Below are 23853 nucleotides of genomic sequence, written 5' to 3'. Positions count from 1 at the left end.
CACCGCTCCGCTGGGCCCCGCAGTCTCAAGCACCGCTCCGCTGGGCCCCGCCGTCTCAAGCACCGCTCCGCTGGGCCCCGCCGTCTCAAGCACCGCTCCGCTGGGCCCTTCCTGTCAAGCACCGCTCCGCTGGGCCCCGCCGTCTCAAGCACCGCTCCGCTGGGCCCCGCCGTCTCAAGCACCGCTCCGCTGGGCCCTTCCTGTCAAGCACCGCTCCGCTGGGCCCCTCAGTCTCAAGCACCGCTCCGCTGGGCCCTTCCTGTCAAGCACCGCCCAAGCACCGCTCCGCTGGGCCCCTCAGTCTCAAGCACCGCTCCGCTGGGCCCTTCCTGTCAAGCACCGCTCCGCTGGGCCCCGCCGTCTCAAGCACCGCTCCGCTGGGCCCTTCCTGTCAAGCACCGCTCCGCTGGGCCCTTCCTGTCAAGCACCGCTCCGCTGGGCCCCGCCGTCTCAAGCACCGCTCCGCTGGGCCCTTCCTGTCAAGCACCGCTCCGCTGGGCCCCTCCGTCTCAAGCACCGCTCCGCTGGGCCCTTCCTGTCAAGCACCGCTCCGCTGGGCCCTTCCTGTCAAGCACCGCTCCGCTGGGCCCTTCCTGTCAAGCACCGCTCCGCTGGGCCCCTTCCTCTCAAGCACCGCTCCGCTGGGCCCCGCCGTCTCAAGCACCGCTCCGCTGGGCCCTTCCTGCATGCACTGTTAACGGTTCACTGTGCCCACCATGCCTCCTCCTTGACCAGTGGAGACTGTTATCCACTTGAGAGACTGTGGCTTTGCACTCCCCAGGATGGCACAGTGGGCAACCCACCCACTTGTGAGATTTGAGAGACTGTGGCTTTGCACTCCCCAGGATGGCACAGTGGGCAACCCACCCACTTGTGAGACTTGAGAGACTGTGGCTTTGCACTCCCCAGGATGGGACAGTGGGCAACCTACCCACTTGTGAGACTTGAGAGACTGTGGCTTTGCAGTCCCCAGGATGGCACAGTGGGCAACCCACCCACTTGGGAGACTTGAGAGACTGTGGCTTTGCACTCCCCAGGATGGAACAGTGGGCAACCCACCTACTGTAGAGACTTGAGAGACTGTGGCTTTGCACTCCCCAGGATGGCACAGTAGGCATGGTGGCCCCTTCGTGGTTCTGGCGTCGTGGACTCATGTGGCTGTGGTGCCCCCCCCTTCCCTTCCCCCTGAGGTGCCTGTAGTTTTTTCATCAGATGCCCCTGCAGTGTTCTCTCCAGAGGACTCAGGTCTCCTGTGTGGGCTTTGCCCTTGTGTTGTTACACTTTGGCCCACGGACACTTCGATTTTCTTTTGATGTGCAGGACTAATTGCCTCGGTTATCCATTGCACTGTATATAGACTTATTTTGATATTGATTTTTTGGCTAGTTTACCATAACTTTTCAGAGCCTATTTTGTACATAAATTTTTATTCACAATTTAATTATGTCTTTGCATTTATCAGGGGGGTTTGGGTGGTGTCACTGTGACTTGTTGCTCTGCATTGGTGTGTACATAGTTTGGGGGCGTGGGGGTCGCATATGTGTGTGCCCGTAAGCTTTCCTCCTCCCCCCTCCCGTGTGTCGTAGGTGCAGTACTCACCGTTGTTGTCTGCGCCGGCGTTCGTACTCGTGGTAGATGAGCAGGTAGACGAGAGCAGGTAGTATGTTTAATTCGGGTTCCATGGTGTCCTCCTTCCTCGTGGAGTGCGTAGAGGTGAGCGTTTTCCCGTTCGTAGTCTGTTTCCGCTGTGTTTTTATCGGCGGGGCTCCCACCCCGGAAAAGGTGGCGGATTGGTGAGTTATGATTCTGTGGGCGGTACATTGTCTGCCGCCTGCCTGTTGGCGGTGACCGCCGCGCTGTTTGTCTGTACCGCCGCGGCGGGCGGAGTGTTAATGTGGCGGGCTGTGTTGGCAGTTCCCGCCAGGGTCAGAATTCCATTTTTTGGACCGCCAGCCTGTTGGCGGGTTGGCCGCCGCTTTATCACCGACCGCCAGGGTTAGAATCACCCCCATAGTTCTGTTCGGCTTCGTTCAACTTTCGAGACATATAAGCTACAGGATGAAGTTGACCAGTGTCTTTATTTCGTTGTGATAAGACGGCTCCTATTGCTACATCTGAAGCATCAGCTTCTACTATGAAAGGTCGATTTGCATCAGCATGAGTAAAGACTGGGGCAGTGGAGAAAGCTTCCTTCAAAGTCGAGAAGACTTGATCATCTGGGGACCATACAAATTTTTCTTTCTTAGTAGCTTAGTGATTGGAGCCACTGTCTGGGAGAAATGATTTATGAACCTCCGGTAGAAATTTGCAAACCCCAGAAAACATTGTACATCATGAACATTCTTTGGGGTGGGCCAATCAGATACTGCTTTCACTTTCTTTTCTGCTATCACCATACCTTGAGGGGTAAGAATAACCCCTAGAAACTCAACTGTGGTAACGTGAAACTCACACTTGGTTAGTTTGCCATATAAGTGATGCTTTCGAAGGGATGCAAGAATTTTCTTGACATGTTGGACATGTTCGTTTTCATTGCCTGAGTAGATCAAGATGTCATCGATGTAGACTATGGCAAATATGTCAAGGTACTCCCTAAGGACGTCATTCAAGAAAAATTTTAATGCTGCTGGAGCATTACACAGACCAAAAGGCATGACGGTGTATTCAAAAAGGCCATATCTTGTCTTGAATGCTGTTTTCAATTCGTCACCCTCTCTCATTCTGACCAAATGATAAGCACCTCGAAGGTCAAGCTTCGTGTAGATTTTATCTCTCTTTACTTGTTCAAATAAAACCGGAATTAGGGGTAAAGCATATTTATTCTTGATGGTGACTTTGTTCAAGCCCCTATAATCAATGCAAGTTCGAAGTGCTCCATTAGCTTTTGGAACAAAAAACAAAGGTGACGCTGTGGGAGGTTTAGAGGGACGAATGAAGCCATTCTCCAAAAATTGATCTATGTATTTTCGTAAATGTTGGTTTTCATGTTCTGACAGGGCATATACACGACAGTTGGGTATCGCACCTGGGGCTAGATCAATTTGGCAGTCGTAAGATCTATGAGGAGGTAGATTCTCTGCTCCTTTCTTATCAAATACATCTTTGTAAGTTGAGTACTGTTTGGGCAATTGAATTTCTTTCTCCGCGGCAGTAGCTATGGAAGATTTGCAAATTGTTGGTACTTGAATCTTTTAGAGACATTGTTCGTTACATAGCGCAGATGAGAACATGATTTTTCATTCTGCCCAATTGATCTCCGGATTGTGATGAGTTAACCATGGCAAGCTGAGGATAATCCCATATTGGGGAGCATGAATCACGTCAAAGATGATTTTCTCATTATGTTTCTTTTTTTGATTCTTATCCTCACAAATCATTGACAAGGGGATAGTCTGCAGAGCTACTGGGCCTCCAGTCAAGAGTTTTCCATCGACTGCCTGGTTGATTTCTGGGGTTTTCTTTTCAATACATGGGATCCCCCATGCACAAACCAATTGGATATCAGCAAAGTTCCCAGTAGCCCCAGAATCGACTAGCGCCTTTTTGAAATAACTCTTTTTCTTGACCTGAACTCTTATTTCCAGTTTAATATGCCTAGATTGTAAAGGGTCCACGGTGAAACCCAAGAGCAACCCTTCTCTGCATCTCGGGTGTTTCAGTTTCCCGACTCGACTGGTGTATTGGCTGCGACCTTCTGAACCGGACCTTGCTTGTTCTTTGGTTTGATTGGACAATCTTTGCAAAATGACCCTTCAGCCCACAATAAAGACAATGGGGGTCATTACAACATTGGCGGTAAAAGCCGCTTACTGCCGTGCAGAAGACCGCCAAAACACCGCCGTGGACGCGGAATTCCGCCACAGCTATTATGACACACATCTCGGAATCCGCCGAAATTCAGACACCCACACAACTCCGCCACACCAAAGGTCAGTGTAAAACTGGCAAAAACAAAACCTCCACCTCCACGCCAACAGAAACACGCCCATGCTATCACGACCCACGAATCCACGCGGCAGTCTTTTAACCGCGGTATTCCATTGGCGGTATACACCGCCACGCTCAAAATACACACACATCTCCAAAACACCGCCACATTAGACAATTCCAAATACACACACCTGATACACATACAAACACCACTCCCACACACCCAACACAATATAAAACACACACCCACATCACCCACAAACCCCTACGACCACAAGTCACGACCGAAGGCCAGAGAGACAGAGAACACAGCAACTGAGAACCCCACCACACAGAGGCACACAACACCATCACCCATACAACATTACACGCACAATACACCACACACCACTACACATTACCACACACATCAACACTGAAACCACCCCGAACATTACCCAAACCACCCCATGTCACGCCAAAGACACCCCCGGTTTTCCGAGGAGGAGCTCCGGGTCATGGTGGAGGAAATCCTACGGGTAGAGCCACAGCTATTTGGCTCACAGGTGCAGCACACATCCATAGCCAGGAAGATGGAGCTATGGCGCAGAATAGTTGACAGGGTCAACGCAGTGGGACAGCATCCAAGAAATAGGGAGGACATCAGGAAGAGGTGGAACGACCTACGGGGGAAGGTACGTTCAGTGGTCTCCAGGCACAACATTGCGGTTCAGCGGACTGGCGGTGGACCCCCACCTACTCCCCCACAACTAACAACATGGGAGGAGCAAGTCTTGACCATCATGCATCCAGAGGGCATCGGAGGAGTCGGTGGAGAAATGGACACTGGTAAGTCAAATCTTAACTATCAGATCCCCCACCCTACCTGCATGCTATCACACACCCCCACCCTCACCCCCTCCCCTATCACTCCAAATCCTCACATATGTACTAATAACACAAACCACACATCCAAACACCAAGCCCTGCATGACACAACTAAGCATGGTCACCCCTCACCAAAGCATGCTCACTGCACATACCCAGAACAACCCCCTAACCATCATCACACAAACCCACACACAGGAATGCTTGCACTGGGGTACACAAACACCCACCCATTGCACACCATTACACACACACATGCAATAATCATGCTCTTATATCCCTGCAGGACCACTAAGGAACGTCACCACACAGGAGGCTCCAGACATCTCCACTCCACCCACAGAAGAGGCCCACAGTGACGACAGCAGCTCTGCCCTACTGGATCCTGATGACCAGCCCGGACCATCGTGGGCCTTGGGACAGTCGGTTCCCCTTGTACAGGCACAGCCCAACAACGACCTTCCTGCCTCTGGTAACACCAGCACAGCACCCACCCAGCGGGCCCATACCTCCGTACCCAGGACACGTCAATCAGCGGTGTGTCCACCACTACAGGGAACCCAGGAGAACCCACCACCCCAACAACAACAGGGACCTGGGGGCAGTTGTAGTGGGCACACGGTCCAGGGGACGGAGGCACAGGAACACAGGGGAACTTGGAGGGCTGCTGTGCGACAGGGGGCGGACAGGCCCAGGGAACCCACTCTCCACGAGGCCCTCTCCTCCATCATGGATGCTCCATCATGGGAGCATACCACCACTCCCAGGAGACAATGGCGACGGTACTGGACAAGATTCAGGAGACCCAGCGCCTGCAGGAGGAGCAGTATTTGGGGTTCAGGGAGGAGCTCAGGACCATCAGCTCCACCCAGGGCACCATCGTAGGGGTGCTGAAGGACATACAAAAAACCATGAGGGACACCGTGGCACTCCAAGGGGCCCCTGACACTAGCCTGGACGATGAACTGCCCACCACCTCCGCCGGCGCTAGTGGACAGGATGCCCCACCACAGGAACACCACACCAGCACCCCACTCCCTGCAGACGGACAACCACCACGCAAGTGGTCCCTGAGATCCAGGAACAAGACAGAGCAAGATGACAAGACCCCCGCCAGGAAATGAGACCACCCTGATTGTCGACCCACTGTCCCACTTTGTTACCCTGTACATACTTTAACTGCCCCAGCTCCACTTCCTATGCCCATATGGGCAAAGCACCTGTGTGACCAATAGACTGGACTCTGCCATGGACATTCCTCCACCATCCCCCATCACCATTTTCCAACCCCCCTCCATTTTTTAGCACTCAAATAAACATCCTTGAACCACAAAACAATCTGGAGTCAGTCTGTGATTTTGAAAATGTGTATTAGCTATGACAATGACATTTTAATGTCAACATACCTATGTCACACATCACAAGTCCTTGAAGGATGCAAGCAGATGACACACGTTGGTAACCACACCTGTGAAACTGTAATGGAAAGGTACAACTCAGTGACCAAATACTGCTATTAAATAACAGACAGGATAGAGGTAGAACTGTGAAAGTGAATGTAATGTGAAAAATGTTTTTTTCTCACCTGTGTGTCACTGGAAATATTGCTGTATGACTGACTCCCTGTTGTCTAGGTCTTCTTCCTCAGCTTCCTCCTCATCACTGCCCACAGGCTCCACAGCTGCCACAACACCGCCATCTGGACCATCCTCCTTCAGAAAAGGCACCTGGCGTCGCAAAGCAAGATTGTGAAGCATCAAGCAGGCGATGATAATCTGGCACACCTTCTTGGGTGAGTAGAATAGGGAACCACCTGTCATATGGAGGCACCTGAACCTGGGCTTCAGGAGACCGAAGGTGCGTTCGATCACCCTCCTAGTCCGCCCATGGGCCTCATTGTAGCGTTCCTCTGCCCTGGTCCTGGGATTCCTCACTGGGGTCAATAGCCAGGAAAGGTTGGGGTAACCAGATTCACCTAATAGCCACACACGGTGCCTCTGGAGTTGACCCATCATATAAGGGATGCTGCTATTCCGCAGGATGTAGGCGTCATGCACAGAGCCAGGGAACATAGCATTTACCTGGGAGATGTACTGGTCTGCCAAACATACCATCTGTACATTCATCGAATGATAACTCGTCCGGTTCCTGTACACCTATTCACTCCTGTGGGGGGGGACCAGAGCTACATGGGTCCCATCAATAGCACCTATGATGTTGGGGATATGTCCAGGGGCATAGAAGTCACCTTTCACTGTGGCCAAATCCTCCACCTCAGGGAAAACGATGTAGCTCCTTACGTGTTTCAGCAGGGCAGCCAACACTCTGGACAACATGTTGGAAAACATAGGCCGGGACATCCCTGATGCCATGGCCACTGTTGTCTGAAAAGACCCACTAGCAAGGAAATGGAGCACTGACAGCACCTGCACGTCAGGGGGGATTCCAGTGGGATGCCGGATTGGTGACATCAGGTCTGGCTCCAACTGGGTACATAGTTCCTGGATAGTGGCAGGGTCAAACCTGTAGGTGATGATTAAATGTCGCTCCTCCATTGTTAACAGGTCCACCAGCGGTCAGTACACTGGAGGAATCCGCCATCTTCTCAAATGTCCCAGCTGACGGTGTCTAGGAAGGACAACAGCGACCACAGAGTCAATAAATTCCCAGGTATGTACCCACAGATACACAGAACACGACACCAAACACAAAACTCTTCCTGTATGTGTGTTGAGTGTAGGCCTATCTATGTGTGACGCAGTAGTAAATGAAGCCATGTGGGCCCCTGAAATGGCTGCCTGACCTCTAAACTGGGACAATGGGAATGTGAGGTCACTGCGCTGGCGTTGTACCCCGTCGCGGTAGGCGGTCGTAGACCCCTGCGCAATGCTGCATTGCTTAACATTGGACCCTATGGGTCCCAGGAGCCAATGAAGAAGTGCGCCAGCGGTGATGATACGCACCGCCGCGGACGTCACCGCCATCTTCTATCTGTTCAATCACTCGATACCTGATCTTCAACAGGAGAGGACCTACACTGCAAGTGCTGCTGTGACCTCGGTCTGGAAGAGACAATGGCTGTTGCATCTGGGGAAAGGGCCCCTGCCTTCACTGCTCAGGAGTTGGAGAAGCTAGTAGACGGGGTCCTCCCCCAGTACACGCTACTCTACGGTCCTCCAGACCAACAGGTAAGTACACAGGGAGCACGTTGTATGGGCTATGCCTGGGTGGAGAGGGCTGGTTGTAAGAGGAAAGGGGGCAGAGTTCAGGGAAGATGAATGCATGTGCCACATGGCAAGGGTAGGGATGGGGGCCACTCACATCGGCGGTGCAGTTGGTAATGACTTCTCTTCTTCCCTTGTGCATGTCATGTAGGTCAGCGCCCACCAGAAGAAGGACATTTGGCGTGCCATCGCCAAGGAAGTCCGGACGCTGGGGGTCCACCAGAGACGGGGCACCCACTGCCGGAAAAGATGGGAGGACATTCGCCGCTGGAGCAAGAAGACGGCAGAGGCTCAGCTGGGGATGGCCTCCCAACGTGGGAGGGGTGCCCGTCGCACCATGACCCCCCTGATGTTCCGGATCCTGGCGGTGGCCTACCAGGAGCTGGATGGGCGCTTGAGGGCATCACAGCAGACACAAGGGGGTGAGTACACTCTCATTCTGGGGACTTGGCGCGCAGTTGAGGGTCTGGGTGGGGGAGGAGGGCTGTGGGTGTACCTAGGCCAGGCAGAAATACGTAGGCAAGGCCCCTCCGTAATGCAGGGCATGTGGCACTCCACCCCACCTCAGTAGTGGGCCAAGTACAGGTATAGATGCCCCTGTGGCATCCATGTGTGCAGATGTCCACCATAGCCATGTAGGCCAGATCCCAGCAATTGCATCTGTAGAGGCCAAGAGCACGGCATAGTGCAGGGTGCTGCTGTGTCTGTATTGTCCGCCAATGGTAGCGGTAAGCCATGCACTCAACCTGTCTTTCTTCTGTCGTCCCCTCCCCCTTTTTCTGCTCTCCCTGTTCTTTTGTGCATCCGCATCATCAGGCGGAGGTACAGTGGCACCGGGGCACGAGGGAGCTGCATCCCACATGGTCATGGAGGGCCACACCACGGACTCAGAATGCACCAGTGGGACGGAGGGCGAGGGGAGCTACACGTCGGTCACCGGATCACCAACCAGCGACACGGACTCGTCTGCCGATGGGAGCTCCCTTGTGGTGGCGGCACCATATGTGCCCCCCACTTCTACAGGTACAGCCGCCACCTCCCCTACCAGCACCGCCCTCCCAGCAGCCCCTCAGCGTTCGCCCCGTGCCCGCTCACCCAGGAGGGTGGGCATCACCTTCGCCCCTGGCACCTCAGGCCCTGCCCCAGTCACCCCTGCTGCCCTCAGTGAGGAGGCCATTGACCTCCTCAGGTCACTCACTGTTGGGCAGTCTACCATTGTGAATGCCATCCAGGGTGTAGAAAGGGAGTTGCAACACACTAATGCATTCCTGGAGGGCATTCATTCTGGTCAGGCTGCCCATCATCGAACCCTGCAATCTCTGGCCTCAGCACTGATGGCAGCCATTGTCCCTGTCTCTAGCCTCCCCCTTCCAACTTCCTCCACCCAGACCCAATCCCCTGTACCCCAGCCTGTCCCAAGCACACCATCAGACAAGCATGCATACACCTCAACTCCCAAAAGTAGCTCAGGCAAACATAGGCACCACACAACCCACAGGCACTCACACAAGCATCACCCACATGCAGACACAACAACATCCACTGCCTCAACTGTGTCCCCCTCGTCGTCGTCTCCCTCCTCCCTCCCAGTATCGTCTACACTCTCACCTGCATGCACTATATCTACAGGCACTAGGACTCGCACCAGAACACCCAGCACCACACCCCGCTCACCTGCACTCACCACCCCCACTCCCATTTACATGTCCCCTGTGTCCTCTCCCAGTGTGTCTGTGACGCCCCCTCCCAAAGTACACAAACGCGGGCACCCACACACCCAACATCCATCCACCTCACGACAGCCTCCAGTACCTGCACCTGCACCCAAAACACCAAGTGACACCTCCTACAACCACCTCCTCTTCCTCCACTCCCAGACCCCCTCCAGCTACCCATCCCAGTGTCCACCAGAAACTGTCCCTCTGCAACGTTGACCTCTTTGCCCCCACCCCCACCCCTCCAATTCATCAGTCCCATCGTAGCGCCTCAGCCAAAAAGAGTCCAGTACCAGTGGTGCATGTTACAGGTGTGTGGAGTGCACCGGGCACCAGGGCAGGCAGTGTGACGCAGAGCCAAGGCACTGCCAGTCCACCCCCTGTAAAGCATCTCAAGTTGGAAAGTGGCCGACGGGACCAGGTGAAGACTCCTGGAGGCAAGACTACTTACAAGGGTCCCAGGGGGATTGCAGAGTCAGCTCTGACTCCTCCAAAGGTGGGGAAGGGCCAGAAGAACTCTGCACAGCCTGGTGTGAGCAGCACGGCAGAGAAGGGCGTCATCCTTCCCGGCGGCCGGGACGCCACCGCCAGCACCGTCGTCACTGGTCATGAGACCACCGCCGGAGTCATTGCCCAGGAGGGCACAAGTATCATCACTGGTCAGGAGACCACCGCCAGAGTCATTGCCCAGGAGGGCACAAGTATCGTCACTGGTCAGGAGACCACTGCCACCGCCGGAGTCATTGTCCAGGAGGGCACAAGTATCGTCACAGGTCAGGAGACCACCGCCGGAGTCATTGCCCAGGAGGGCACAAGTATCGTCACTGGTCAGGAGACCACTGCCAGAGTTATTGCCCAGGAGGGCACAAGTATCGTCACTGGTCAGGAGACCACCGCCGGAGGCATTGCCCAGGAGGGCACAAGTATCGTCACTGGTCAGGAGACCACCGCCACCGCCGGAGTCAGTGCCCAGGAGGGCCCCGGCTGCCACAGCCCCACTGGACAATGAGGGACCGTCATGCCACATACCAATGCACAGGTCAGAGACCGCCATGGCAAAGCACCGCTGAACAGGGCAAGCACCGCTGAACAGGCCAGAGACCGCCATGGCAAAGCACCGCTGAACAGGGCAAGCACCGCTGAACAGGCCAGAGACCGCCATGGCAAAGCACCGATGAACAGGGCAAGCACCGCGGAACAGGCCAGAGGCCGCCATGGCAAGGCACCGCTGAACAGGGCAAGCACCGCTGAACAGGCCAGAGACCGCCATGGCAAAGCACCCACTTGTGAGACTTGAGAGACTGTGGCTTTGCACTCCCCAGGATGGTACAGTGGGCAACCCACTTACTTGTGAGACTTGAGAGACTGTGGCTTTGCACTCCCCAGGATATTGCAGTGGGCAACCCACCCACTGCAGAGACTTGAGAGACTGTGGCTTTGCACTCCCCAGGATATGGCAGAGGGCAATCCACCCACTGTAGAAACTTGACAGACTGTGGCTTTGCACTCCCCAGGATACATCAATGGGCATGGAGCCCCGTCGTGGATGTGGCGTGGTGCTGAATCTGGCTGAGGTGCACCCCCTTCCCTTCCCCCTGAGGTGCCTGTTGTATTTCTCTATGATGCCCCGGCAGTGTTCTCTCCGTTTGTGGACAGGTATCTTGTGTGGGCCTCGCCCATGCATTTTTGGCCCAATGGTGCACGGACATTGAGATGTGCATATCTGCACTACTTCTCGTAATGTATATACTTTTGAATGAGTTTATATATATCTGTATATATTTGAAACGTATTTTGATACATTACAATGTTTGAACTGATTTCTTTTTGTCTTAGCATTCTTCCGGGGGGGGGTTGTGGGTTGTTACTGTGATGTATGGAAATGCATTGGTGTGTGTGTTGTAATGTGCGAGGGTGGGGGTGTTGCGTGTGTGTCCCCCTGACTTTTGCCTCCCCCTCCCCTATGTCTTAGGTGCAGTACTCACCATTGTCTTCGCCGCCGCAGGCGCTGGTGTTCGTAGATGAGTAGGAAGACAAGGGCAGAGAGGATTTGTAATTCCGGCTCCATGGTGGCCTCCTTCCTCGTGGGATGTGTTAAGGTAAGCGTTTTCCCATTGCAAAAGCAGTTTCCGCCGTGTTTTTATCCACGGTGTATCCGCCCCGGAAAAGGTGGCGGATTGGTGGGTTGTGATACTGTGGGCGGTACATTGTCTTCCGCCTGTCTGTTGGCGGTGACCGCCACGATGCTTGTCTGTACCGCCGTAGCGGGCAGAGTGTTAAAGTGGCTGTCTATGTTGGCAGTTTCCGCCATGGTCATAATTCCCTTTTTTTGTCCGCCGGCCTGTTTGCGGTATTACCGCACCTTTAACACCATCCGCCAGGGTTGTAATGACCACCATTGTCCATTTTTTCTGCGTAAATCTTTTTCTTCTTTGGTCAAAGGTCTTCTGATGGTTCCAATTTCCATTGGTTCTGGCGTTCTCTCTTTCGGAATTCGTGAATCTCTGTAATCATGCATACGCCATGAATATTTTTCAATCTTGTTGCGTGTTCCTTTACGTTCTGCTAAACGATGATCAAGCCTCAAAACAAGGTTTATTCATTCTTGACAGTGTGTCGGTTGTGGGTCAATTTGCGGTAAGATATCTTTTAATTCTTCTTTGAGTCCCTTGTAAAACAAAACCGCTTGTTTTTCTTCTGGCCAGGATGTCTCGGCAACCAACCAATTAAAATTGGCTAAATACGATACTAGATCTTGATTCTCTTGGCGTAAATCTAATATTTCACGATCTGCTGACTGTGTTACAGTTCTACGATCAAAAACTCTCTCAAACTCACGAACAAAATTTCTCCAGTTGTACAACAAGGGACTATCTTTACGCACAAGAGGAATTGCCCAAGTAGCTGCATCCCCAGGCAAATATGATAACAAGAAAGCTACTTTGGACTGGGCATCGGGAAAAGTGTGTGGTCTGCAACTGAAATGTAGTCCCACTTGAACCAGGAAAGATTGCGCTTTCAAAGGGTCACCTGAGAAACGTTCTGGGGGAGCTAAAGGGATTGCGGAAGGAACATTTAGAGAAATATTTGTCGGATTACTTCCAGAAGCCTGAGAAGAAGTACCTGGCCAAAACACACCTGTGGGACTTTGTTCCTTCTTCACTACCTTATCTTGCACCTGACTCACTTTTGCAGCTAAGCTAGTTGTTAATTCTTTGGATGATACCACCTCTGCCTGGAGCTTGGTGATAGCCTTGACTAACTCCTCCAATGTGGCCATGCTGAGAACTTACACAAACCAGGAGGATAATAATTCGTGGGCTCACTCTTCTGTCAGAGTCACCAGATCCTCGGGGTCTGCGCACGTTCCCAACACGTCCACCACTGAACAGCTCCAAGACTCTGATAGATAAATCACAGAGGCTGAGAGAGTTCAAGAGGGAAAGAGGGTATTAGGAAGGGAACAGCTGGGAAGGAGACCTATAGTAAGGAAAAAGGTTAGAACACACAATATGACCTGAAATCAATACTAGACTAAGGTTTTAAGCATAGTCATTCTGAAAACATGAGCAATCTAAGAATGAAGTTTAAAATGACTAGGTTTCAAGATGGTCGGGTACCTGTAATGGAATCAAGATGAATTAAATTAAAACTTTCTTATTCAAGCATGAATCAGAAAAAAAACATGCATAATAGGAGCATACAATATTACATTTAGAAACTCTGATCCTTTGTGTTTTCTTGAAATGTTTTTTCTTGAAATGTTTTCAATACAGATTACACTCTTTACAGATATATATATTTATATATAGTAAACACTATGGAAGAATTGTGTTTCAATGACTTAATACTATATGAGTTCAAGAAATAAATCACACACTTGTCAACTTGAATACCACCAAACAAAAGTCCTAGAATGGTAGTATACAATAAACAACATAAAATAAACTCAAGGAGAAAATTGCACGTCCTACTGACTCGAATGCCACCATGCAAAATGTCAAGAAATTGTAGCGCATGATAAACAACAAGGTTTAAATCATCATGAAACGAATCGTGTGTTTTTCTGATTCGTAAACCTTCATGTAAATGTCAAGAAATGGTTGCGCTCAATAAACAAGCTTTAAAATGATTTTGAATCGAATCGTACGTCTTGCCGATTCATAGCCTCCATGTAAATGTCAATAGATGGTAGCGCGTAATGAAACACAAGTTTTAAAGCTTCATAAAACGAATCGCGCGTCTTGCTGATTCGTAAACGTCCATGTACATGTTAAAAATAGTAGCGCGTAATGAAACAGAAGTTCTAAATTTTCATAAAACGAATCGCGCCTCTTGCCGATTCATAAAAGTCCATGTCTATGCTAAAATATGACAGCGCGCAATGAAACACAAGTTCCAAACTTCCACAAAACGAATCGCGCGTCTTGCCGATTCACAAACTCCCATGTAAACACTACAAACCACTCAAGTGCACTTTTTCTGAGCTCAAAGCAATATGTTAATCAAGTAAATAATTAGACCCTAGAATACGATAGTTCTGAAAATAAACGGTGTTGGGAATAAACCCAACTACCGTCTTACCACCCAAGAACAAGATTCACCTATGAAGCATGAAAAGCAGTGGACTGGAAAATCAAATAGGCCACCAGGACAGGAACTCTGGAAATAGCTGCTGTTCTGCACCGGGACCTCTGAATAGTGAGCACCGGGATTTGGGCTGGCTCTTCTTTTATATAGTCTTGGCCCAGCCCACAACCACGCCCAGGCATGCTGCAGGGAAAGTCTCTGGAAGACACTGGAAAAGGCCACACCCTAACACACTTTGAAAACCTGCAACATTACATTGCAAAGGAACAGTATTTGTAACAATATTCAAAATCAGTCTTCAGGATTGAACTCTGCAATGCAAAAGGTTAAACCACAACATATCAGCAAAATGCATAAATGACGGTGTTTTGAGAGTGCTGGGTTTTTGCATTCTAGTCGCCAATAGAGTGCGTAATGCTCTGGTGTTGACAGACCCTGACTAAGATTGTGGTCCCTACTTGGTCAGGGTGCATACTTCTTCCAACTAGAGACTCAATTTCTTACAGTCATATTATCCTGTTGTCATGAGGTAGGAGTATGGAGGGGCTGATAACAATAGTTTTTATTTCTGGGTGAGATCTGCATAAGCAGAACAGTAGCTCAATCCATGAAGGACTGTGACGAAGAAGACTATGGGCCTCATTACTACCTTGGCGGTCTGAAGACTGACAGCACCTCCAGTATTCCTCCACTGGAAGTCTGGCTGTGCTGGCGGTCCTGGTCTGCCAGGCCAGCGCTACAAGCAGCGCCACTCTGGGAATTACGACACCCCTCTCGACCAGCGATGACATGTGGTAGCACTGCCATGTAAAGGCTGGCAGAGACCGGGTGCAGGGTGCCCCCGGGGCGCCCCTATACTGCCCACACACTTGGCCCCTCCAGCCAGCCCTGTTACGATGTACACTGTCGGCTTTGCAGACAGTGAACATCGTGACGAGTGCTGCTGCACTCTAGGCACTACAGCATTGACGCCAGCTCTATTATGAACCAGAGACAATGCTGTAGGTCATTTCCTGCTAGGCCAGTGGGCGGAAACACCAGAAAACATTTAATGGGGCCCGAGGGAAGACAGCCGCACTGGCGGCAACCTGCCCGTCAGGACTTTGGTGGACGGCCTTTTCCATCCGCTGAAGTCGTAATCGACCCCTATGACTCGGCGTAATGAAGATTATCAGTAAGTTAGGTGGACAAAATATTAGATTCAAACACAACTGCAGCTACAACCATGCCACTAGAAAATGTACATGTACTTTTGTAAACATTGTTTCCCATTGAAGCATTGGTAAAAAATACAAATCAGTAATAGTTTTTGCAACATTCATATTTAATATACATATATAAAACAATTTAGTTCCATAGAGCAGCATACATGTATACCATAGGTGAAAAGCGCTCAGTGCACAATCAGTGATGCACATATGATATTTCTATAATCTACATCAACAAGAGAGTGAAATAACAGTAAGAAGTGGGGAATAGAGAGTGGTTAGACAGAACAACGGAAACAAAAATACTGTGGGATAAAATATCATGTAAGAATATCAAGAACAAAAAAAATTGTGATGGTAAGTTTCTTTAGGTAAGCAAAGTTTTACTGTAAATAACTCCTCATAATTGTACCTTGACCATATATATATATATATATATATATATATATATATATATATATATATATATACATAGTTTGGACTATTGCTCTGGGCAAGACTGCTGGTTAAAGGATGATAGTACTTTTGTTTGTAGGCGACTACTCCTTTCCTACAACAAGTAGCAACTGTTGTCCCAACCTTACCAGCTCACTAGCAGCACCTCACCAGAAACACAATAGTAAAAGGTGATTTGTGACAGCCTTTACGCATGGACTCGAGAATAAGACATCTCAGGGAGTGTCATGGTTAAACAGAGATTACCCTTTTCTCACAGAGATATCATGTCTCATACAAACACAGGCAATGACAAAGATGCAGTCAAGTTTCAATGGTTTTTATTTAACATTACTGAAATTTGGGATAAGTTGCATGGGCTGCAATGATTAGGATAATGAATAATGCAAGGAACAGAATTGTGAAGACAAGAGTCATTATTACAAAGATCCCCCGTATCTTGCAATACATAGAAAAGACATACGAGATGTAATATGCCCTACTACCCTAATATTAGAGGCCTAACGTCCTACCTAAAGGAGAGCTGGGTTTGCTAAACCTAATCTGCCAATGCCATGTCCATGAGAGGAGCCTCCAACCCTTGTTACCTTGGAATTAGGTCTCTATCTCAGACTCCGCAGGGACACGAAGACTGGGTCAGTGTCAAGACGACGTGCAGCATTGATATCAGCGATGGTGGCGATGCCCTCTGGTCAGAATCCCTCTGATTATCTGTCTAAAGTAAGATGTATTTATACAGATCTACAAGGACCCCTGACGTAGGTGTGTTCCCAAAAAATAGATAACAAACATGCTTGGGATGGCAATTAATATAAACAATCCCTCGGAAGTATAGAGAGGGAAAATCCCTAAGTGTGAACACCTACTATTTACGTTACGTTAAAACTTTATTTCGCCACATATTGCCATAAAAGTCAAGACAAGAGATAAATACAACATACATATATACATTTCACAATTAAATATAAGATACAATACATACAGTTGGCAAGAAATATATAGATGTCTCCATGATTGAGCAGTACCGCATATAAAAGTATAAATAACAACTTATAAATTAGTTAAAAACCAGAACTAAAAAATTAATTAACTTGGATCGGAAAAACAGTGCATCATATACCTATACAAGGAAGGGAAAGAGCGGGCCACCTAACAAAATATTACAGTTTGTGACCAAGTCGTTTTCTGATAAAGTATACATTAAATAAAAATCTACTCGTGCCAAACACCACTAATTGTGAAGTATTAGACTGAATTATGCGCTCTGCTTCTTTGTAGGGTCTAGCCCCCACATATTTACAGACGGGTTTGATCCAACAATCCCTTGGTTTCTTGTATATTGGGCAAAAGAAGAGTAGATGAACAACATCTTCTTTAGCCCCTAAAGTACAGAGAGTGCACAATTCACAACCTTTTACCCCTCCCCAATTGCATGTGTATGCATTAATCTGTAAGACCCCATACCTAAACTGTAGATATAGTTTTTTTGCCAATGGAGGACCGATCTCATCCAAAAATTGTTCGAAATTAGGTGTATCTTTTATGTTCAAAAAGTTCAAAGTCAGGATACCAATCGATGAACTATGCAATAGCTCTCCGTTGACATAAGACCAGAAGATGTCCTTTACATATTTCCTGGTACATGTTGTCATATTCTGAGGAACTTCCCATAGGTGTGATAAACCTAATCTCTCAAACCACTTAGATACATGTTTTAACCAAGGGGTATTCATATGACCAACTATCTGAGTTAATTCAGTCAATCCATTCTTGTAATCACTCAACTCCGGGGTTACCCATAACCTAACCCAATACAGCAGTGGTCTTAATAATGCTTGATAGTCTGCTCTTTTAAGGTTAATATCAAGGAAAACAGGGACTAGAGGAGTTCTTGTCGGTATTTTAAGTAGCCTTCGTACAAAGTGGTTTTCCGTTTTTCCAAGATGATTGTTACAATAGTAGCCCCAGAGTTCAGCACCATAAAGGGCGGTCGATTGGGCCTTCGCTTTATATACTTCAAGTGGCGGTGAGATTGCTTTAGAATAACTAGCTCCGTGTACTTTTAAAATAGGCATTGAGTTTTGTTTAAGGGATAAGATGCTTTTATCCATCTGCCCTTTGCAGGATAGATTACTATCCAGCATTAACCCCAAATAATTAAAACTCCCTACCTGTTCCAGTTTTTGATTCTCCAAGGACAGATTGCTCCTGAGGGATTTCTTGGGGTTTATGGACATATACTTAGTTTTGGTAGGATTTATTTCTAGCCCCTTCCCCACACAATACTTCTGGAAAGAATCCACTAAGTTTTGCAAACCTCTCGGAGTTTGAGAAATAAGGATGGTATCATCGGCAAATAATAATGCCGTAACCGGCTCACCACCTAGCTTCGGGGAGTCATGTACACAATTCCTTAAATAGCTCGGAATATCATTAACATATAATGAGAAGAGTGTAGGTGCTAACACGCAACCTTGGCGCACACCACGTTCTACAGGTATGGCCCTTGAGGTTTCACCTTCTTTTCCCCATCTTATTTTTGCATAGTTCCCTGTGTGAAGCTTGATAAGTTCTTTAAGTAGTTCCCCAGGGACCGCCATGTTCCTTAATGTAATCCACAACAAATTGCGCGGAACAAGATCAAAGGCAGCCCTTAGATCCACGAATGCCACATAGAGACTACCCTTCCTTATGTTTATATACTTCCAACAGATGCACATAAACCTAAACACCTGGTCAACCGTACTGGTTTTTATTCTAAAACCAGCCTGATATTTGGTTAGTATTTTAGTCTCTTCAATCCAATCTAAAAGCCTATTTAAAATATGTCTGGCATATATCTTTTGAAAAGTGTCTATTAAACTTATTGGGCGGTAATTACTTGGATCATAGCGATCACCTTTTTTAAAAATTGTTATGATTTCTGCCTCTTTCCATGAATCGGGGATTGGTGTGCCTGCCACAATGGAATTACTCAGGTAATTTATATAAGGCCCCCACACATCCACATCATGTTTTAGTAGATCGCCGGGAATTTTATCAGGGCCTGGGGCTTTGCCCATTTTCACAGCTAATAAAGCCTTATTAGTTTCTTCTAAACTAAAAGTTAATGGAGCAACACTCATTTCTAAGATTGGCTCATAGTCCCCGAAGGGCAAACTCTCCTTTTTGTTAGCATAGAGCTTAGTGAAGTGATCACACCAAGTATTTTCATCTAGGAAAATATCCTTTGTTGATCTACCCTGCTTATTTCCCTTAGTGATTAAGTTCCAGAACATGCTCTGATCCCGTAACTTAGCTGCATTCAAGAGATCCTCCCAAAAACTTTCATCCCATACTTTCTTAGCTTGGGCCATAGTATTTTTGTAGGCTAGTCTACCGCTTTTTATATCCGAACAGTTCCTGGATTTTACTGCCTGGATCAGTCTTGATTTTGCTATTCGACAATCTTTATTATACCATGGGTTCGCTGTCTCAAGATGGTTCCTTATCCTATTACCATCTTTTTTATAAATTTTACTCAGTAGTGGAGTTAATGCATCTACCAGCTTAAGATGTAAATCAAGGACATCTGGTGTTCCCACTAATGCTGGCTGTAGGTCTCCTACCGTTTCAGTAAATACATTGTAAATGTTTTCCAGCGTCTTTTCTGATCCCAAGATATATGGCCATCTTAGAGCACACCTGTTATTGGTTACCTCTAGTTCCGCGACCGTGGTATTTAATAGGGTCTCTTCTACGGATCTAGTAATAAATGATTGAGAGTCTAGCCATAGTTGGAGGGGGAAATTATCACTCTCCGTCCTATGGTCTATCTTGAAATCAGTTATTTGGTCCCATATATTCCGGGTAGCCATTACAAAATCTATATGTGACCTGGAATTTCCCTTAAAGTAGGTTGGAGCTGCTGGTCTGTCTGATCGGAATCGACCATTACAAGCCCTTAGATCATGTACCACAGTCAACTGTAAAATCTGTAAGGCGGCTTTTGTGCTTTTAGCTGAACTTTCAGATTCTAAGGGCAAAATATCATTAGCAGCATCTTGTTCATCAAATAATTTTTCCAACCCCAAGACAGGCTCATATTTACAGTTAAAATCCCCACCGACTAACACCTTTACATTATCTCCTAATGAATCTAAAAAGGAATCCAAGAGTTCTACCACCTCTGATTCCTTGTTAGATGGGGACGGTCTATTATATATATTTATTAAATGTATAGTTTCTTTCCCTCTTGTATCAATTTTGAGGCCTAGTAGGTCCGGAGAGGGGATGGATAACTGGGTGACATCTATTTCTAGAGTCACTTTAACCCAGATAACCAGCCCCCCTGAGGCTCTACCTCTAGTTGATGGAATAGCCTGAGAACAGTATGTTTTATACCCCAACCTATGGGGGGTTTCTACCATCCAAGTTTCCTGTAGGAATATGATATCGTAATTCTCGATATAGGAACACCATACCACATCCTCAAGGTTCCTGGCTAAGCCAGCTATATTCCAAGATATCAATCTAATATTTGTTTTCCCTTTTACACAGGGTGAATCTAATACTATAGATAAGTTGTCTTTTTCTGTAACAACCTCTAGTTCAACTAAAGGATTTAACTCTTTGTCTTGGTTATAGTCTTTACTACCGTCATTAACCTCCATAGTCACTGTGATACACTTATCAGGTACGCCCAAACTGATTACCTTACTTAAAATAGAATAAGGGGATTTAGCGCTATTTGCCAATTTAACTGTCCATGGATTTCTGGGGCTCGGAGGTACTATAAGTTTTGGTTCTAAATATTCTATACTCTGTTTTTGATCCCACGTCTGGGTATATGCTAACATTTCTGTGATAGAATCCCCTGCTCGTGGGAGTCAATCGTTTTCATCCAGAGTACTCAGTACCGAAAATCTATTTTCAATTGGAATATACAAATTTGTGTTTCTTCTATTAGTCAAGAGTCTGTGTTTTTTAGAAAGTTCTGATGTACAGGCTAAATGTCTATAAAAATAACCCAGAGGGTGCACACCCACGTCAGACTCCTCTACATCCAAAGAAGCTGCTCTAAGAAGGACAGTCGCAACATGTTGAGGGTGCCTAAAATTAACAATTACACAATCCCCCTTACATTTTTTCCTCGCGTTTCCGATCCATGGTACCCGTCTGGTAGACAGTATATGATCGGATAGATGTGGGGGGAAACCACAATTTTTGTTTAACCAAGCAACTGATTTCCGTTTGAGAGAATCATGTGATTCCTCACGGAAACTCATTGCTGTTGGGTCTAAGGGAGGGACATGCGAGAGGACTATGACATATGGTTCACAATCAGGTGGGAGATCAATATGATTTGGTCTGTTCACGGGAGTAGTGTACCTCACGATATTAGATGCAGCTGCTTTCATATGAGAGGTACTCTCCACCATACATTGTGACTCCCTAGATTCTGGTAAACATGACCTCTGTGCTAAAGCCAATTGTGCAGAGTTACCGGATTGGACGGGTAGCTCAGACTGTTTCATAGTCTGTTCCTTACACATCTTATCTAAAAGACCACCCAGCCTAGATACCTCCGTAGATAACAATTCAATTTTTTCCATAAGAGGTTTAATCATATGGTCTAATTTATCCTCGAATAGCTTAGCGATGTGACCCAAGAGATCACAATTCACATCGTCCTTATTAATTATAGTCTCGTTGTTAGCTACATTACTTCTATGACCATATTCTGTTGTTGGTTTAGGATGTATGTTCCCCCGCTTAATTTGCGTTTTTCTGCATTTCCTAACAGCTTTCTTAGGAGGAGAGTGAGACAATGCAGGCTCACTCGGGGGCTCCAATGGGTCTTGAGTCGGTGGTTCTAAAACTAAGGGTAAAATGGCTGAGTTTTCCAAAGGCAAAGCTTCAATATTAGGGGGATCCACCCTATTAGAACCGCTACCATCGTCTACAGAAGAAAAAATTTCTAAGGTGGACTCCTTCCCTAAGGATTTCCTTCTATCAATATTTATCTTGCTCACCATTTTAACCAAATAATTATCCAGGGTGGAAATATTTTTTGCCATTCTACACCTCCCTCACGTATATAACAACCACTACTAGTATTGCTAAAATACTTGATGGACTGTCTAGTATTTAGTATTTATAGCTCTCCCCTACACAGAGCTTTTATTTCGTAGCAAAGTATAGGGCACCTACATATATCAGCAGTAACACAGAACAACAAATATATATTTCCCAGATGGCACAATAACTCAATTAGATTAAGTGGAGCCCAAGTATACAGCTTACTAAAGCGTTATCAGAAAATAGAAATTTAAAAGTCCACTAGCAACACAATAAAGACACCAAAAAAATGTTCCAGGTAAATGAAAAGGATTTGGGCAGACACTCCTTACTATGAGCGAAAGAGGGGTGGCCCAGCCCAGCCTCTTTCGGACGATGACGGGCGCAGGACGGGCCCGCCCTTGGCCTGGGCTTTGCCCGGGCGCCGCCCGCGCAGCGGGAGCGCCGTAGAAAGTTTAAAGGGCTCCTGCCCTACCGCGATTGGTTGCCGCCTCCTGCCGCTCCCACAAACACAACGCGCGTCCCGAGCAGCGGGAGCGCCGTAGAAAGTTTAAAGGGCTCCTGCCCTACCGCGATTGGTTGCCGCCTCCTGCCGCTCCCACAAACACAACGCGCGTCCACCTACTATTTGTTTGTCTTTGTTACTTGATCTTGACGCCTTAACGCAGTGAAACTGATAATGGAACTCATAACAAGTGGCCTAACTATAAACAAGGCAGCCATCTTAGAAGAATTAAATAATTAAATGGGCTAAGACAGAGCAAGCTAAGTAGGTTAAAAGTCACTAGGTGACGGGGCACGAGTCTAAACGCCAAAGGCTAAGCTAACTCCTGTTATCCCATTAAAAACGAACTAGGATTCACTACAATATATGTATGTGTGTGTGTGTATATATATATATATATATGTATATATATATATACAAAAATATATATATATATATATAAAAAAAAAAAATATATATATATATATATACACAGTAAGTCTATACTTTCCTATTTTATTTGTACTTACCTTCTCGATATTCATACTTTAGAGATAAGGCCCATTAAAAGCGTGCACCTAAATTACTAAATATGTTGTACCTAACTCTCACTAAAACTAGTTGTAGGAAATAGAGTAATAATGTCATTGCTGCTGGAACAATGATGGTGTATCTTGTGACCAAATGGGATATGATGCATTGTGATATAGAACCATCTATTGCAAATCATTTCAAGCCCCTAAAATATATAGATGGCGATCAACACTGAGGAATGCACAGTCTGTGTGTAAAGGCACCGACAAAGAAAACTGGTGATTTTGACAGACTAGGACATTATTCTACCCTGGATTGATACTAAACCAGATGACAGACCACCTTGAGGGAGTTCACACCATTCTTCTTGTCTCTCACTCTTTCTGACTATCTAATACACACAACAGTTATTAATTAATCAGACCTGTCTGATTCCACACAGGCAATCAGAATCCTTCATGAAATATTGTAGTAGAAATGTGATGCGTTTCGTCATGAGGCTCTGAATAATTATTAACTATTATTTGTATTAGCTAGTCAGGGAGTTGGTGCTTTCCGTGTGTTTCCCAGATGTGGAGTTAGTGGGACTTGAGTAGGTTACCTGTGCGTGTACACATGATTAATCAATGTTAATGTTGCTGCTCTAATTTCTTGTATAAACTTCATGATCATATAAAATTGACATCCATTTTATATCATGCCGTATGTAGCTTTATTCAAATGCAGAATTGGCCCATGCTTGGACTAGAACATTAAGGCCCTCATTAGGACCCTGGCGGTAAAAA

The sequence above is a fragment of the Pleurodeles waltl genome, chromosome 1_1 (assembly GCF_031143425.1).
Source record: "Pleurodeles waltl isolate 20211129_DDA chromosome 1_1, aPleWal1.hap1.20221129, whole genome shotgun sequence".
Lineage (NCBI taxonomy): Eukaryota > Metazoa > Chordata > Amphibia > Caudata > Salamandridae > Pleurodeles > Pleurodeles waltl.
Note: the sequence above shows the minus strand (reverse complement) of the source record.